This window comes from Grammomys surdaster, unplaced genomic scaffold, assembly GCF_004785775.1.
Source record: "Grammomys surdaster isolate TR1022 unplaced genomic scaffold, NIH_TR_1.0 149, whole genome shotgun sequence".
Classification (NCBI taxonomy): domain Eukaryota; kingdom Metazoa; phylum Chordata; class Mammalia; order Rodentia; family Muridae; genus Grammomys; species Grammomys surdaster.
The window spans coordinates 7,979,110-7,998,976 of record NW_021604607.1 but is presented as its reverse complement, the minus strand read 5'-3'; positions in this window follow the sequence as shown (position 1 = coordinate 7,998,976).

Genomic DNA, 19,867 nt, shown 5'->3' with positions numbered 1-19,867 from the left:
TCTGGGTGTTGAGATGTGGGATGAGAGAAGAGGAGGAAGGAGGGAGCCAAGGGTGTGAAGGAGTCATGAGAGTATAGGCTTCCTGGGACAGAGATACAACAGGGGTCATGGAAGTACCAGCTCCATGCTGAGGAGTACAGGCCATCATATGGGCAGTGGCAAGTCACCAAAATCCTGAGTAGAGATCTGATAGAAGAAACTCAAAGGTACAAGTTGTCCATGAGAAGAACCAAAACAAAAACCACATGCTCGTGGACCTGAGATGCATTTAGTACGAGCAGCCAGGAGGTGTGGAGGTTGCTGTCTGAGGAATGGAGCCAGCAGCATACACAGAGGAGTTCGTGCAAACACTTCTAACTGGGAGACAGATGTTAGAGAAAGATTAAGAGCCCACTCACCCCATCCCAGTTCATTATCTAGATAGAAGGTGACCTCATTCAGAACATGTCAGTCTGAAGAGGCACAAAAACAATGGCTTCATGATTTGCTTCTTCAGTGACACCAAGTCATTTCTGGCCAAGGCTGAGAGTGTTGTTAAAGTCACCAATGCTCTCCTGCAGCCACTGGGATACCACAGTTCTTTGGCGAATTACTCTGTACAAAGTCATGGCAAGCAAACAAGGTGAACCAATGCCAGAGCCTCTGCCCACTGTCTATGGGGTCATATTTATATTCTTTCTAAACATCACACATCCTCTCACGTGTCTGTTTCAACAGAACATTCTCTCACCTGTGTCTGTTTCAGCAAAACATCCTTTCACCTGTTTGCCCCAGCAAAACATCATATGACATAACTGAGTTTCCAAAGAAACCAGAAATTTCTACTTCATCTCTTCCTCGGCTTAGCACCAGAGTAAAGGTGTGGTTTCAAGTCCTCCTTACCTCGAAAGTTATCCATCTCTGTTCTTGGTCATAAAGACAAGAGAACAGAGGTAGAACCTGGGAGTAGACACATCAGCTGTGACACAGAGGCTTCTGGGAGAAAAACCAAATATAATGACAGCATGTGACATCTATATCTAATGGGCTGCAGCAGGTGTTATGAAATACTCTTAACCAGACAACTTTGAGCATCAGGGGAGCCATTTTCAGGGATGGGGCTCTGAGAAGTGATTAGATAACGAAGGCTTCCATCTCTTGAGTGGATTCATCCATCAATCTGGATAGCTATATAAGCTATTGAGTGCTGGTGATGCTGAAAGGGGAGGCAAGTTGGAAAAACTGCCTGATTGAGAGCATGCTCTTAGAGAGTACCGTTTGCATCTAACTTCTTCCTCATCTTTTGCTACTCCTCTATGTACTTCCAGGCCTAGTAACCAGGCACTGATACTTCTAAAACTATGAGTCAAATGAAGCCTCTTAAGCCAATTGCTCTGTACAGAAACAGAGCTAACACAGGACTTTCCAGAGATAGATCAGGCACCCTAAAACAACTCCAAGACAGGCAACAGGCATCAGAGGGGCTCTGCAGCAAGTGACCAACAGACTTGAGATTGGCATTCTGTGAAAGTCATCAAAAACAGGAACAAAGGCACAGAGAATCGAGACTAGCAACTGCATTTGGATAAGGGACTTGGTCTTGGCCAAGATGTATGCCACTGTGACTGTTGGTAGAGAGTTCTGGGGCGCCTGTTCTAAGGGTACATTATTCTTCCATTGGCTCTGGCGACCATTTTGTTCCACGAGTGCTGGTTCCTCATGCAATCAACACACTTCCCCCTCTGTTCTTTCATTTTCCTCTTCTCTCTCTCTCTTTCTCTCTCTCTCTCTTTCTCTCTCCCTCCCTCCCTCCCTCTCTCTCTCTCTCTCTCTCCCTCCCTCCCTCCCTCTCTCTCCCCATCCCAACATCTGTAACAGACAGTCCTCTTCATTGTCTCAGCATCTGTACACCTCCTCCTCTTCCTTGACTGTTTGGTCTTCCCAACACTGTATCCAACTAGCCCTGGAATTTCGAGCTCGCTGCTGAGACGGTTTCTAGAGAGGAGTTTCATGGTTGATTCCCAAAGTCACTCCAGGCTTAGGAGCTAGAAAGCCTACCATGACTGCCCAGTGTTTTCAGATCAGCAGCCAAGGCTGACATCAGAAGGGGAAGAGTATCAAATGGTACTCAGAGCTGATGAATTCAAAGTTGGACCAGAGCTGCCTCAATCCCTCCTGCCAAAGCCTGGGATGGAGGCAGACTGTAGCATGCAAGGGAAGCATTGCCAAGCTTGAAGCAAAAGCAGGCTCAGGCACAGTCTCCATGCTAGTGCAAGGCCCTGGGTGTTTACAGCTCCTCCACACTGCAATGGTCCCTTCTTTCCCTCAGTTAGATGGGAGAGTGACAGATTCAGGAACTGTTCCATGGACAAGATCTTTTTTATTTTCAGTGTCAGAAGGAAGATGCCACCTGTCTTGAGTCTCCCCAAACCTAACAGATACAGAGACGGGAGATGGCACAGGCATGGATGCTGTTAGCCGAGACTGACTTTATAATAAGCAACTGGAAAAAAAATGTAAAATTTCACTGTGTATTTAAAGAGCTCCTAGCACAACTTGGACATGGTCCTGCATATGAAATCTTGTAATAGAAACTGGCTGAACTAGCTATGTGTACTCTTATTGTAAAAATACCACACCCTGATGTAGCGCTGGAAAGTCCAAGGAGGCCACCCGGATGGACCACAGCCAGGAGGAGGGCAGAGTATCTGGAAAGGATTGGAGCCTATCAAGGCATTTGAACAGGATTTTATGCAAATATAATCAGCTCCGAAATCAAATCACAATTATTTAACCCATTATCTCTGGCCCTCGGTAATGTCAGCGTGTTACCCTTCCCAACCCCTTGCCCTGTCAAGAAGAGGATAAAATCGGAGTGTTTACTTTTGTTATTGCACATCCTGTTACAAACCCCACTGTTGCTAAGTATGTACAGAACCTTTAACTAAGGAACTAATTGCAAGCCACTTTCAATATCTCTTGTTTTTAATTTAATGCCCTCGGAGAGACATAATTGGGCTGGAGGGAAGAATTTTCACCGAAGTCATGAATTTGCTATATAAATACAAACAAGAAAGAAAGCTAATACAGTAAGGGAATATGGGATTAATTTTGAAATTGTCTGATTAGTGGATTGCTGCCCATCAATAATTGCCTTATATTTTCCCAAGGCCCTCTCTTTATTGGAGTTTGGCACCGCATCTGCCCACAGCCTGTCAATCAGCCCGTGCAGCTGGGAGGGTCTGGAGACGCCACAATTGGAAGCCTGCTGGGGCACCTTGTTAGACAAAGCAATATATCCCAGACGTGAAAACACTCCCATCTCAGCTCAGCTGCTAATGTCTTTATGCTCAGTCCTCCTACGCTGGGGTTCAGCCTCTGTGGGACAAGGGCTGACTTTTTATTTTAAGCAAAGAAAAAAAATAAGTAACAGTGTCCCATTTACATGTATTTTATGGGCCTGGACTCTGGTGGAGTCTGAGGTCAGAAGCACTTCTTCCTATCAGCAGCTGGGTTGTTCAGTACCACCATTAAGATTCCTAAAGTCACATTAGCCAACTGTGCTTCCTACATCTACAAAATGAGAAAGATGATAAGAGGGTATGTATCGAGTTTCTAACTTAATTAATGCTGAAAACCTGGAATGTTCTTCCATCCCCTGAAACATTTCCTGACTCTCATCCCAGGCCTGACACTCCAATCACTAAAGACTCTTGATCAGAGAACAGAGAGGCGGGTTTGTTGACTACAGGCACTGTAAACATCTCTTTAAACCACACTCGCTATCACACACACACACACACACGCACACGCACACGCACACACACACACACACACACACACACACACGGGGGGTAGGGGAGAGAGAGAGATGCAGTCTGGCTAATGATATGTTTATACCACGTCCACTTCCAGAAATATTTACGTCTCTCTATCTTGCCAACAATCAGTCAAAATATACAAAACCAATTCACATGCAGGGATGCTTTCTTTGGAAGACAAAACATAATAAGACAAAGATGGCTCCCATCCTGCTTGTTTGTGTTTAGCTTTCTCATTATCTACTGTTTGCCTTCTCTGTTTGGTAAACAGACATTTGTTTTCCACAGGGAGTTTGTTCTTGCTAAATAGGAAACACTAAGGCCTGCAGCAGGGTCCCCGTGGCAACAGTGTGGGTTGATTAGCTACTCGAAGGCAATGTCCTCTCCAAGTCTCGGTCCTTGCTCTGTTGGGTGGTCAGGACTAGTTTTGGGTGGCATCCTTCATCCTGTACTGTGGACACCTTCGGTGGTGACAGCCTATTGGGTACAGGGTCAAATTCTGATCTTAAATGCTCCAGGGGCAGCTCTCCCCCTGTCTGTTGCTTTGGATGAACTGATGGCTTTCAAATGTGTTTCCTCTGCTATTCCCAACATTAGCCCTTGTCACCTCCTCCCCTGGTCTGCATCATTTGTGTCTGGTAGGTATCACTGCCCACAAAAATTGTTCCTTTCACGTGTGTTGAGAATCTCCTAGTGTTGTGTCCAGTGCTTACACAGATCCACATGAGAGATACACATGTGTGTCATTGGCTCTCATGTCACTGTATTCTGCCTGGTACCTGGGAGATGCTCCACGAACCCTTTCTTTAGGTCAGGCCATAGGTATAGAGCTTACAGTAGTCACCTGTAACAGACTCATGGCTCTGGAATGGCAGAGTGTCTTTTCAGCGTTTATGTTTTTATCCTTCCCTGATCCTTCAGGCATTGGGCCCATTTCCATTCCAACTTAAAGGAAGTTGGTTTCTTCTCTTTATGACCTAGATCCTCTTTGAGAAGCCATGACTGGCTGAGTCTCTCCCTCCAGGTCGTAATTAGTTCCCGGAACTTTACAGTGCACTCCTCCCCACATGTCCTCACTTTTCCTCTGAGCTGGTCTCTTCACTCCCAGAAGAGCAAGGTTCCCCATTGGTTTTGCCCTTCCTTCCCCTCTGTTGCTTCCTTCATGAGTGACACCCTGCCTGTCTGTTAAGCCCAGAAAACCAGCCTTAGAATGGCTTTCAACTGCATTCCTTCTACTGTTCTCAGCATTGGCCCTTGTCACCTCCTCCCCCAGCCTTGTATCATTTGTGGCTGGTAGGTATCACTGTCCTCATGGAGTGTCCCTTTCACATGTATTGAGAAGTTCTTGGTGCTATGTACCGTGCTTGCCTAGATCCACATGACAAATAATCACATGTGTTATTGGCTTTTATGTTCCCAGGTCTGAATTCTGCCTAGTATCTGAGACATACTCAAGGGATATTTCTTAGGGTTGTTTTGCTTTGCTTTTGAGACACAATCTTGCTATAAGAGCCTTGGATGGCCTGGAACTTGCTAAATAGACCAAGCAAACTGGCCTTGAATTTGTGGTGATCCTCCTACCTCCACCTCTCAAATCCTGGGTTGACAGGCTTCTGTCACCAGGCCTGGCCAAGGAACTCCTGTGGACTGAGTAAATTAGTGTGCAAATGGATTGGAAGGAAATACAGTATTGCTCTCATTATCACAGACACAATAACTTTCATGGGAGAAATTGGAAAAAAACTGTGTGTGTGTGTGTGTGTGTGTGTGTGTGTAACAGTGGTTTGCCAAAAGAGAAGCATACAGATTCATATCCTAGACCATAAAGAGAACTTCTAGCTCCCACAACAGAGCAAAACTCAGGTCTAAAAGAGTGTGCCACGGAAAGAGGCTGCTAGACCTGACTTCCTGGTTCTCTTCCTGCAAGCTCCGAGGTAATTTGAAGGCAAGCAGCCTCAGAGGCCCATACACTTGAATGCGTACTCACCAGAGAGTGGAACTACTTGGGAAAGATTAAACAGATTAGGAGGTGTGGCCTTCTTGGAGGAAGTATGTCACTAGGGATGGGCTTTGAGGTCTCACAATCCCACTCCCCTCCCCCCCACTTGCTGCCCACATATCCAGATGCAAAGCTCTCGGCTACTGCCCCAGTGCTACACCTGCCTGCTTCCTGCTATGACAACGGACTAGACCTCTAAAACTGTAAGCAGGGCCTCAATTAAATGCTTTCCTTTGTCAGAGCTGCTACGGTCATGTGGTCATGGTGTCTCTTCACAGCAATAGAACAGTGACTCACAGTCCCGTTCCTCCTCTGAATCCAGCACGGGTTTTGCCTCAGCTCCAGTTTCTTGTAACAAGGTGGAGACAGGACTGAACATCTAAGCAGGACTTCACCAACAGTCCTGGGACCCTGAAAGAAAGGCTTAATCTATATATACAGTCTCAGAAACTGTGTGAACGGAACAAAAAACACAGAAAGCTCTGAGTGTGGCCTTTCTTGGTGACCAGTTTTGTTCACAAAGATAGGTCACTTTGGGAAAGGTTAGGTTGGGAAGGCACAAGGAAGACTCTGAAGTGGAGTTTGGATATGTTTGCTCATGTCAGTCTTAGTATTGACACAGGTTGGACACAAACACCACAAGTAAACATTACGCATGGAGGGAAGAATCGCAGTCAGGTCTGCCAGACAGGAAGGCCGAGGGGTCTGGAAACGCGCTACATCTCTCTTCCTTCAGATCCCATTGCACTGTGGTCCCGTTTCCCAGCAGCCGCCTAAAGAAGATGGCCTGAGTCCACTTACATTGCAAACATGTGTTGTGGCTTGTCGTAGAACAAATGGTATTCACCTTTGAGTCCCCCAGGATTATCACTCCAAAATGAGAGCGAGGAGAACGTTCTGCGGCAAAGGGGCTCCCTGACCGGCAGGCCCGAACTCCACACGTGACTGATGGAGTGAGAGGAAGATGCGGACCCTTACAAAGCCCAGGGCAATCCCCAGGTAACTGGCTGCACTGACAGAGCTGGGTGCCGGCTGCAGATTAGAAACAGTTTGCACTTACCGTGTGGAACAGAACAATCCGAAGCATAAAAGAATAACGTTTGGCAGGCTTGCTTCGAGTCAGTGAAGAGGCATGAGAGGAGAAAATTCCTGAAAGAGACCCTAACTTAATCAATCACTCGAAGCAGGAGGCTGAAATAGATCAAAAGGACTGTATTGGCCCAGGTATGCACACACCGTATTAATCTCTGGCCCAAGCGTGGAGGCTCCAGGCGTTGCCTCCCAAGCATGCCCAGAGCAGCCTGATTTTATTTGTAAATGCACGGGGAAGGCTTGAAACATAATCACAGGCGAGGCCGATGGGCAGAGGCCATGTGGAGTAGGAGTCGGGACCAAGGGAGTGGAAATTCCCTTGGGTTTATAGTCTTACTGATTTTATTCCTGTGGTGTACATACGAAATCTATCCCCAAACTGACAAATTAGTGAGGCTCTATCTAAATCTTCGAGTCCAGGAGGTGGAAAAGTGCCCAAGGCAAAAAAAAAATAATAATAAATAAAGGCCGAAGCTAGCCTGTGCCAGTGACAGAGGGCCGGCCTCATTGGCCTATATATCTCCATGAACTCAACTCTCAGTGACAGAGACATTTCTTGTCTCCTAGATCAGCATTGGGGGATCTGGCCCAACAGCTAGCCTCAACTTGCCTGACTCCTTGCACATGTCAGCAGTGCCACTCACAGCTTTTTAGCTTACATGAGGGGAATTAATGTTCTGTCTTTCCTATCTTTTCTCACTGTATAGTATATACCTTTAAACTTCAGACTCTCCCTTGGAAATAGTTTCATATAAACTGCACGCTTTGAGGAGACGACCAATGTCTTCTTGGGTTTGCTTCTGTCCTCTGCATTTGGAATGTGGCAGAGTAGTTACGTCCTCTGAAGAACCAAGAAAGGAGCCTGAGGTTGGGTGAGCATGAACCTTGCAGGACAGTCGAGAATAAATTTAATGTCTCCTCGTTCAGGCAGGTGGCAGGCTGATCATCTGTCTGCCTTTTTAACTGTTGAGTTTCTTCTCTCTTCCCTTTGCTCCCTGGAGTAGAGTGGTTGGGCTCATGCTGGTAGTGTGTCTCTCGAGTGTGACATCAGGGACTCAGCAGACCTCATCCCAGCTGTCTTCTCTGAGTTGTTCCCCTCTGAGGGCATTTTTAGGATTTGGCTAAAACAACATTGAGGTTTGGTGAGATGCATAACTCACAATCACCTCTATGAACCAAGTCATGGCTAGCTGCACTCATGAAAAACCAAAATAAAGGCAAACTTTTAATTCCACTAAAATCGGATCAAACAAATCAAATAGCTCAGGGGTCCCAGGAAAAAGTGGGATAATCCTAAGAGACATATACCCAAAGGCAGTCCACCTCAACTGTCCGAGATAATTTACTTTCAATTATTTTGACATCTACTCTAACAGTCTATCGACCTTTATCTCCATGTGTTCAAACAAAATTCGAATGCTTCATTTTTTTAAATTAAAAAAAAAAGAAGACCAAACTGCGGATATGTAAAACTCTCCTTACATAAGTAATCTAGTTTCTGAATAGGAAAGTACCTTGATTTGGTTTTAAGTATTATAAAGTTTAAAAATTAAGGTAAGTATTGTCATGATTTGTAGATTTTTAGATACTATCTACTAATTTCAGCCCATCTACTCCCATTTTCTTTTTGTGTTCATGCTGGGTTGTTGTTGTCAAGTCAATGAACTTACATTTTATGTTACAGGGCTAAAATTTTTGTAAACGTTAAATTGATGAATCATAATGTTCTCTTATATAATTTCTTGCAACTAGAAAGCTGATATATTTCCAACAAGAAGTTAAATGCAAGAATGTTGATAGAAGGTCTCTCATAGCATAGCACCGGTTACTGAAACCCGCCTGTGACTGTTAGCAGTGGACTGAGTAAGTTGTGATAAGCAATTAAGTGCTCTGTATATTTGCACTGCATGCAGCAACATGGATGGAAGAGATAAAACACAATGTAGCCTATGGATTTTACATCAATACGTAGCTAATGCATTTACTTAGAAATTAGTTCTAAGGACTATAAGAGGTTCAAGGAAGGCCTTCTGGAGCCACAGATAGCCTATTTCTGGGCAGGACCTTTTTATATACATATATTCAGATATTTTACCCTGTGAAATTTAACAGCATGGACATGTGCACTTTCTGTATTTTTCTATGGATATTTTTACTTCCACAAGACTTTAAATAGCATTATAGAAAGATGCTTATATCTTTGTTATTAAATGGTACCATTTGACCTCCCAGCTTTTAAAGAGTTTTATTCTATTTAAAACATGTCTTTATCCATTTTCTCAATGTCTGTTATTTCGTTCCATTTTCAAAGTATCTTGGTTTAAAATATTTACATTCTCCTCTGTAATCAAAACCTCCAAGTTTGGTTTGATTTGATTTGATTAATTGATTTAAATAGGTCATCTTGCTGGAGTTCCCCAGTTTTTTCTTGGTGATTAAAATGTGTCTCTTGCTCCCCAATAAGGTTCAATGACACAGCCATCCTCAAGTGTATCTGGCGTTTTTTACTTTAAGATCGTAACTTGACAGCAATAGAAGTTGCAGAATATACATAGATGATAGAATATACATAGCTTCTGCAGAAGTTATGTATATTCTAACATCTTTTAATCACTGTGAGGTCTGTGATTTAAGCCCTGTGATTTGCCTGCCCACAAGTAACTCGTGTTTACTTGCCTACTTCTCCAAGGAATTATTTGAAGTGCAGCAGACTTATGAGCCCTGATCTCCAAGGTGGTCGTTCTGGCTCAGTATTTCCTAGTGTTCTCTCCTCAGGAAGCTTTCTACTTTTTTAGGAAATTTCTCTTGAATTCTATCTTTAAATCTTTGTTCTATCCATTATCCCTAACACCTTCTTTGGACATTCTACTTCATTTATCTTTGAACTGTCATTTCTCCCTCAATGCTTTGCTATTTGGTGATTTGCTGCTGTTTCATTTTGCTTTTTCTCCCAGGTTTAGCTCTGTTTGCAATCTTAACTGAGTTTGCATACATACGCTCAGGCAAAGGCTTTCTAAGGGCTGTGCAAGTGAGGATGGGTTTAAGAGTGTTGATTTCTGTACTCTCAATTTTCATATATGTTCTTTCCAAAAATTGATCTGACACGAAACACATCTGATATTGAGATGGTCTGTGGATTATTTTTCTATCTCTGATTTCACAGTTGCTCATTGTCCCTGGTGCTGGCAAAGCCTCCTTTAAGGAAGGACCACAACCCACATCATCTTTATGCCTTGTCCAGTATAGACCCATGGGTAATATTGGCTTTCTTCTCCTGTGACTAAGGTGCTCGGGTCTTTCTGGGAAGGTAAGGCCTCTTTGGGGAGAGGCCCTTACTTCATCTAATGACTAGCTTGGTACTCAGCAGCGCCATCCCTGCGCCCAACACCTCGGGCTCTGTGCACTGCATCTTCTCTGACTGTGTCCTGTACAATCAGCACAAATGATGAGATCTCTGCTCTCTTCAAAGCAGCTAGTATAAATGGTGAAACTCTTTGGCCTGCCTTGTTTCTAAAGACTCTGGTCACACTCAATTTGGGGGCTTTGTCTGCTACTCAGGAGATAATGGACTTGCTCCAGGATCAGGCACTGGGCCAGCAGGAAGTCCCAAGCTTCCATCATTGCAGTTCCAGCTGAGGAGAAAGCTAAGGCAGAGAAGGAAGATGAGGACTCTGTGATAACTAGGCTTTGTTTTTTGTTTGTTTTGTTGGTTCATTGTTGTTGGACTTTTTTGTTTGTTTGTCTTTTATTTTTTGTCTGATATCGTTCTCTTTTTAACAAATCTCTCTTGTAACATGTTCATGAAAAGGCTGAACTCTAACAAACAAATCAAGATGAAGCAAGGCATTTGAAGTTGAGAATTCTGCCCGAGTTGGCATATTCTGAACTCACTATAGAGAGAGGCAGCAAGAAAGACTGTAGATTTCATCTGTGACTCTCTCTTCTTCTAATCCCTGTTGACAAAGAACGCATTGCCCTTAGGAAGAATCTTGAGAAAGCATCCAGGGAATAATTTCAGTGCATGATCTATCCTGTCTCCATTAGCCTGAAAATTTTGAGTGTCAATGTGATGCATTGGTCTACATGTTGCTGTCTTTCCATCTATACAAATCTTCATGATGGAACTTGGAGATCCTTCCATCCACTCATTGGATAGAATATGAATATATATATATATATATATATATATATATATATATATATATATATATTGGATAGAATATGATTGATATATATGTATGTATATACATATATAAACCCTCTATATATATGTGTATATATATATACACATATATATGTTAGCATTTAATGTTTTCTTGAACATTTATTCAAACTAATAGAATATTTTCATGATCTTTTGCCAATAGATTATGGGACACAATAAACTCATTTTTTTGCCGGGAGCCAAACCCAGGAAATTACCTGCTGTTCTAGAAAACCTAGTCAATACAAGGTTAAGAAAGGACGTTCGCGAGTCTCAGGTCCCAGGAATTTAAAGAACGTCTGGGATTTCCTGGGAGCCGGTTACGACAGTGGGATTTTCTAAGGCAATAAGGATATGACAGTGGGATGGTCCTACACAAGGAGGATTCAATAGTGGGATAGCCCTGAGCAATGACCCTTGCCTAAGCTTCCCCTTTTGCTGTGTCTTTATAATCTGTCCCTGAAATTAAAGTTTCAGAGCTTGATCAGAACCCCAGACTTGCTCTCATTCCTTGTGTCTCTTGTCCCTTCATTCTTTTGCCGCTTCCCTAGGGTCTCGTTGAATCCCCGTGGGCCGGGGCAGTTTTTATTTGGGTATATATACACATACATAAATCAGCACTTGATTATTGTTTTTCACTGTGCATTTAGTGGATATGGATGCTAATAGTAGAAATATGCCCTAGATTCCACTGTGAATAATGCACAGGCCCCAGGCCTTCCACAAAGGAGTTTAAAATGCACTTGGAAAGACAGAACAGCTTTCTCATGTAGCCCTAGGATAAAATGTCCCCCAAACATACTAAAACACGATATCCCAGGCTTGCCATAGCCAGCTTTACTTGATCAGGGATAATTCCTCCATCTCCATGTAGACATGCTTTTCTAATAATACCAGAGGCATAATTATAAACACTCTCCTTTCAAACCATTAAGTGAATTACCAACTGATCTTGTCAAGGTTCAGACTCTCTCTGTGTCTTTGCATCTTCTTGAGACATTACAGGCTGTTCTAAGAAATTCTACTTCATTCATAAAGTTCGGTCATTCTTTCTTGAACTCTATAAGTAGTAAGAATGAGGTTCTGCTGACAATGTAAAAGTAACTCTCAGAAATTTGATAAGTCTTGAAAAGGTTTCAAAGAAGAGCAGAGTCACCAGAGACTGAAACGACTGCTCGGTGCTAAGGTTGGAAAATAACCGTTTTCTGCCAGTTGGGTAGAAAATCTACTTTGGGATTTTTGTCAAAATGTGGGGAGAAGTCAGTCTAGTCATCAGTCATGGATAGTTACAGTAATTGTGCTGCCGCTGTATGATTTTGGCAAAGGGATGTCTATGTCATTAAAACATTTATGTCCATCTACTTGAGCAAAAAAGGGTCCCCAGCTCTTACATCAATAAAAGAGAAAAAGAATTGGTTCCAAGTCTGCATCAACGTGAAAAATCTATTGACCTGTAGCTATGAGACATGATTAGAAAGAGCTTTCCCCAATACTACTGATAACTTTCTAGCCAACTTTTCCTTTTATGTATAATCATCAAAATTTATAACATTTACTTAGCTTAATTGTCCATTGTTAATAATTGCAGTAACTAGTTCAAAAGACAAATACTTAGGAGGCTTATAGATATTGGGCTTGATAAACAATTACATTTTAATTTACATGTGGATTTTGTTGCAGAGAAATATGATAGGATGAACAATAGCCTCTTTAAAGGTAAAGATACTGTGCTGGGATAAAATGTAACAGAAGAAGAAAGGAAACAGGGCTCAAGAGAAACAGAAATGGTGTGACCCAGGCTCCTCCTACAATAAAGAGCCTGGATATTTCGACATATATTGAAGCATTGTGATATTTAATTTTACTTTTTGAGAGAGGCTCTTCCTATATTGTCCTGCATAACTGGAATTCACTATATGCTGGCCTGAAACTCACAGAGATCCACCTGCCTCTGTCTCCAAAGTGCTAGAATTAAAGGTGTGTACACCATGTTTGGTACATTGTAATATTTAGACTTGAACAGAGTTAAAACTTGGGTTGTAGTTGGCTAATCTATCATCTAGATCCAAAGAAATGGTAGAAAAAATATTAATAATACAATTGGGACTTAAATTGTGTTGTGTCTGTAGTTACTTGATTGTAAAGAGAATAAAATGACAGAAAAAAGAAGGGAGTATAAATTTGTATTCTCCTTGATCCCTAAAACATCCAGCAAAGGAGTCCCCCGTGCCACCAGCAGCTGGTGAGCAGTGAAGTCGTTTTCTCTGCCCACACTCACTTCTTACGCACTGATGGACACAGCTGACAATCATGTGGGAGAAGCATTCGGCCAGCCAGTTCTTACACATTCTTAGCAGCACACAGGACTGGACTCAGGCATATGTCTCCTTCTTTAGCCCATTTACTTTCATGGCTCCCAGTGAAGTTCAGGCTCAGGAGCTCTCTGCCCTCGGCATATGCCTTTCTCTTGCTTGTACATGGAGACCTTAAATGTCACACTTTAGACTGTGTCCCTCAGCTCTGAGCCTGTGGTGATAGGGTCTCTGTGCTTCCTGCCTCCTGCTGGCATTCACAGCTTCTGCTTGCTTGTTTAACTCAATTTGAATAATCTCTGCCTTCTAATCAAAGAATAGTTAAAGTAATTGTTGATGTTTTAGGGCCACTATTGCTTTCTATCTCATCCGATGTGTGCTTTCTGGCCCTCTTTTCTTCCATGTTATAAGGCAATTAATTGAATACATTTACCCTTGCGTTTTCTTTTTGATTGGTTTAACTCTACTTCATTTTCTAGTCTTTTCATGCTTACTCAGATTTCAACATGCATCTTGATTTGCTACAACCTGATAGAAATTCCTGTTTTCATCAATGTAAAGATTATAGAGAATTTTCAGTACTCTTCATATTTTTCTTACTTTTTTGCTACTATCATCAATTTTATTTCTACATATCTTAAATACTTCCAAGATAATATTTTAAGAGTTTTAATTTATTTATTTCAAGGTTTTGAGGGTTTTATGGGTTCTCCATGTAGGTCAGGCTGGCCTAGAACTCATAATTCTCCTGCTGCAGTCTTCCAAGTACTTAGATTGCAGGAGTGAGCCACCATTCAACAAATATTTACAAGAGCTTCCAACAGTCAGTGCCCATGTATTGATTCATATGTTTTTCTGGCCTTTTTATCAAGGTAATGCAGCTCCATGGAGTGACCTGGGAGATGTTTCCCTTGTTGTTCTGATGGAATTAATTCTGAGAAATTAGCAGATTTTCTTCCATGCCTGCTGGACTTCACCAGTGAGGCTAACTTTCTCTGCATGAGAAACTTTAAGCTGTAAGTACAATCTCTGTAGTAGATACAACAGAGTTCATGTGACCATTTTTTTCTAGAATGAGCTACAGGACTAAGTTTATGCTTCTAAGAAATCGGCATCTAAGTGTTGGGCTAATGGTCACAATGTTGTCTTTTGGTTTGTCTCCACCCAGTGTAGAAAGCGGAGTTTATTACAGTGTAGAGAAAGTTTAATACAACCTGAAACGAAACACTCTAATGGGGTGAGAATGGCCAGTGGACAGTTGGCCATTGTCCCAACCCGCACTTTAAAATGTATTCCTTGATAATTTCATATGTATACCTTGATCTCATTCAGTCCTCAATACTCTCGAGCCCCCCTCCTGCTTTCGCTGAACTTTTCCCCAATGACTTCCCATCCTTCTTTTATGTGTCTTTAAAACAATAATTAATGACTCACTGAGTTTAATTAAACTTGTTTGTGTGAACATGGGTAAGGGTTTATTTATCAGAGCATGGACTTACCAGCAGCCGCATCACTGAATCAAAATAACAGTTAACGACCAGTAGCTCCTAAACAAGGGGTGGGGTCTTCCTCATCCATGCTAGAATGTTGATAGGCTTGTATAGATACTGTGCAGGTTGCTCTAAGTTCTTGTGCTCGAGAGCCATCACATGTCTACAAGACATTGTGTCATGGCAGCCTTGCCCACAGGCTGGCTCTTATTCTTCCCCCTCCCTTCTATGATGTTCCCTTAGCCTTGAGTTGAGGTGACATTGATGTCCCATTTAGGGACCAGCTCTGTACTGGCACTATGGTCAGCATTCTGACCAGTGGTGAGTTTCTGCATTAACAGTTGGGCACTGCAAGAAGAAGCTTCTCTGACCAAGGGTGAGAGGAGCACAGGTCTTGACCTTTTCTGACCCTGCAGATATGAGAGGAGCAGCCCCCTTGACTTAGTACGTTTGTTTCTAGACCACCTCTGGTGGGTAAATAGCTTAGTGGTATTATCTTGACCATTTTTTTCATGGCCTTTCAGTGATGAGGTTAGTAGTCTGCCATCTTATCTGGAAGGCTAAGTCTTGCTCTTTTAGTCTTTTAAGGCAGAATATGAATGGGCGGTAGTTATGCGACCCTGCTCATTCCTGATAGCAAGATATCGCTGTCTTTCCTTTGCCCATCTGGATAGGGATGTTTATGTGCTAACCCCACACTCCAAATGCTGTACTTTCATTGATTCTCTGTTGTTTCCTTGTACGCTTGTGTGTTAGTTCCTTCTTTCCTCTAACTTTGCTTTCATTTGCTCTTCTTTTTATAGTTCTTTAAGTTGGGAGTTGAAGCCATTGACTTAAAGAGGAAGACTGCCAAAGACATTATGACTTCTCATTTAGTAAGCCTCCTGTTCCTAAATGACTTGGATAAAGAACTGAACAAACAAAGCAGAGGGGCAACTTGGATCTCGAGACTCCAGTGGAATCTTCCCCAGGCTTGGGTGTAGAATCAGCATCTAGGAAGGAGGAAAGGCTTTGATGTACAGGCCAGCCTGGTAGATATGGCTCTGTAGGGACACATCATAGGTGCATGGATACATGGGAAACAGAATGGCTGTACTGGAGTGCCACTTCATGTGAACTCTTCCCATGCTGGCCTCAAGTGATCTATCCCAATCCTAACTCCATGGTGAATAGCAGTGAATAGTCTCTGGAAAATGACAACATTCACCAGAGTCTTGCAGTATATCTATGTTTTTCATTTATTAGTGTCTAAATCAAGAAATTACTAGACATGCAAAGAGACAGGACCAAATGACACAAACCGAGGAATACAGCAAACTGCAGAACAGATTCATGGATGACACAGATCTTAGAATTATCAGAAAAAATAACCAAGTAACAAAGCACTAGCGTCAACAATGACAAAAAGAATCTAGGGCTGAAAAACAAAGGTGACATTAAAAAGTCACTAGAATTAAAAACTGAAAGGCATAGGAGAAAAAGAGATTCACTACCAGGTCATTGGAAGGTATCCAAAGTGAAGCAAATTGGGGGGAAAGATGCATTCATGTGTGGATACAGCATTCAGTTTACCGAATCACTCTTTCTGAAGGTGTTATTTCTCATGAGTTGATCATTCCACAATCAGGGCACATCAAACACAGCAAACAACAGCCACGGCAGCATTGTGTCATGTCAACGATGCAGTGTGCCCTACACAGAGTAAGGGGAGCAAAGCTTTCAGTGTTCTCAGCAACATTTACTTGTATTCCAAAATTCTATGCTCAGCTAAGCAGTCAAGAGAAAAGGTAGAGTAATGAGAGTTTTGGACAGTTAAATCTCAAAGTATCCACAGCCAATGTATTTATTTCAAGAAGTCTTTAGGACTGTGTTCTGGTTAATCATCAACAACAAAATGTAAGAATAAAACCCTTCAGCTTCAAGGAACAGTTGTCCCTTCCGGTGAGTATGACTTAAAAGGTATGCACAGGATAGCGGATATGCAGTAGGCTTTGAGGATAACTCACCCCAACCGGCCCACAAAGAGTCTGTCTTCCAAAGGAGAGAGTAGATTTTGTCAAAAGTTACTGTGATAGAGAGATGGATGCTTTGATAGTGTGGTGAACGTGTGTGCTATGTGCTAGAAAGAATGTATAAAATATAAGCACCTAGAGAAAAAGGTAATTACAAGACTGAAGCAGAGGGTGATACATAAGAAAGATGACCAACTCAGATATATTAATTTTCTCAGGGTGTAAGAAGGATACAGTGGCATCTGGAGTGTTCTATTTCCACAGTAACTAACACAGGACTTTGTTTCTTTCATCCATTTTTATTAAGTTTCCAGTAACAGTATTTGAAGCCACTGTTCATAATAGTTTCACAGTCTAAAATAATTTACCAAATGCAATTTTTCCAGTTTTTAAAACTGAAAGGGGGAAAAAAACCCACAGAGGACATAGTTGCCATAAATGTCAATGTTATAGGAATGACAGAACAGTACCAGATGGTGTGAGGCAACTCTGGAGCAGGCGAGCAAAAGAGCTGTAGTGAACTTCATTTGCTCACTATGCAAAAGGATACTTCTGTGTGCATTTAAATGTAGGAGTGAGTAATTTGAACTTGATAGATAAGAACTAGAGGCTTAAATGAAGAGGACATGAGAACTAGTGACGGGAACTAAACTAAACTAAACTAAACTAAACTAAACTAAACTAAACTAAACTAAACTAAACTAAAGATAGCAGGTCTTCAGTTTAAGATGCAGAACTAAGGCTAGCTCCGACCTCTTGTGTCTTCTAAAATCCACCAAAAGCAAGAAGAATACAAACTTCATCTGAAGGAAGAGATGGCTATAGCCCTGTGTCATACTGCAGCCTAGACTAGGATCTCACTCAGGTGACCAACAGTGGACAATTTTCCAAGTTAGTGACTTACTCTGAGAAGCAAAAGTTCCTTATCTTGAAGCAGGATACTTGTTGTAAAGTCTGAATTTATACTTAAGATACATTCCAGTCAACTTACAAACAGGGCTTCTCTGTGAGTCAGAACTTCCTGTTGGCCTAGAGAGTGTTTAGGATCTGACATCCTTTGTATACACTCTTTCCACAAGAAACATACTTCTTCAGAGTCTTTGTTAAAAACAAACAAAGAAACAAAAACCAACCAACTAAGCAAGCAAACAAACAACACCTGGAAAGGAAAGCAAGAATAGTTTTCCAACTCCATGAATATCTTTTAACAATACCAAGTTGTGAGGCTGGGAGATGGCTGATTTGGTAAAGTGCTTGCCACTCAAGCATGAAGACCTGAGTCGAGATTCCCAGCATCCATACAAAAGCTACATGCAGATGCTGAAAGATGTGTCTGCAAACCCAGAAACAGGGGGTAGAGACAAGTGGATCACTAGAAAAATCAAGCCCGCGTGCGCGCACGCGCACACACACACACAACTTCAAAGTATAATCCAAGAAAGTCTTCTGAAATAAGACACTTGAATTTATAAATTTCAAAAGTACTTCATCTTCCAGGAAGAACTAAAAAAGGTTAATCATCACCACTAGCACATCCGCTAATAAGGTTATTCCACTTCAAAGATAAGATCATTCAGTTGAAAAATCAAACTGCTTCGGGGGAAGGGCCAGGAATGAGGTTAGCTTTAAGTTTCATGAAAACAACATTGTATATTGTGGAAACTTGCTGTCTTCAAAAACCTCAGGAAAACTGTGACTAAAGGATTTTTATTTCCAGCCAAAGTCCTGTTCAAGCATCAAGACAACACGTGGATGGCTTTAAATCCTCAAGGAATAAGTACAGGAATTCTACCTTTAAATCTTTGTCTAGCAGGCTGGGGAGATGGCTCAGCAGTTAAGAGTACTGGCTGCTCTTGAAGAGGACTCACTTCAGTACCCCGTACCCATATGGTGGCTCAGAACTGTCTGTAACTCCAGATCCAGGAGATCCTACACCTATTTCTGGCCTCAGGTATTCACCGGTACACTTATATACATGCTAGCAAATTACTCATATACATAAAATAAAAATAAATCTTAAACACAAAAGAAAACAAAACAACTACTTTAGGTAGTTCGATTCATTGAAAAATAAATAAAGAATGAAAACAATTAAGAGTTGGGGAAGTTAGAAAAGAGCAGAACCCTAACCTTACGGACATAGGAAGAAAGATGACTTGGGAAGATAAAAAGCAGCGATTACAGGGTTAGAGAACAGGGAGGCTGTAGGACACAGAATGTTCGTAAGGAACACTCAAAGGCACATGTTTCGTTAAACTAATCAATGCTTAAAAGGAGAAGGCATGCCACAACATTACATGTGAGTATGGAGGGAAGCACATAACTCTGAGAACATCAGATTGTAAGGCAATGTCTTGATTAGCTTCATGACATAGCTGTCCCTCTGTGTCTGTGAGGGATTTGTTCCAGGACCTCTTTGGGTACCACCATGTGTAGATGCTCAAGTCTCTTGGACAAACGGTATGCCATCTGCATCTAACTTACACACATCCTGTCATATACTAGAAGATAAACCTTGGGTTTATCTTGCAAAGGCCATGACCATAGCTGTTACAATGTGTTGTTTAGAAATAATGACAGCAGAAACTCTCATCGTATTTAACACAGATGAATGTTTTCAAAACATGTTGGATCTATAGTTGATTGAATTCATAAATGAACAAACCATATGGATAGAGGGTTGAGTGTATACATAATAGACAGATATCTGTGGAAACACAACTGATTAAGACTCACTTCAGAAAAAGAACACAATAGATTAAGTTACAGAAAAATTTACAAGTAGATCCTATTGAGTCTTTTTAAGGAACATAGAATTGTAATTTTATTTAAATGGTTTCAGAGAAGAAAAAGTATGAAAAATCTCAACTCAACAGTGCAACAGTTTAATTCCCAAACCTAGTAAACAAAACATCAGTCAGTAGATTCCAACAGCACCTTACTAAATATGTTTCATGG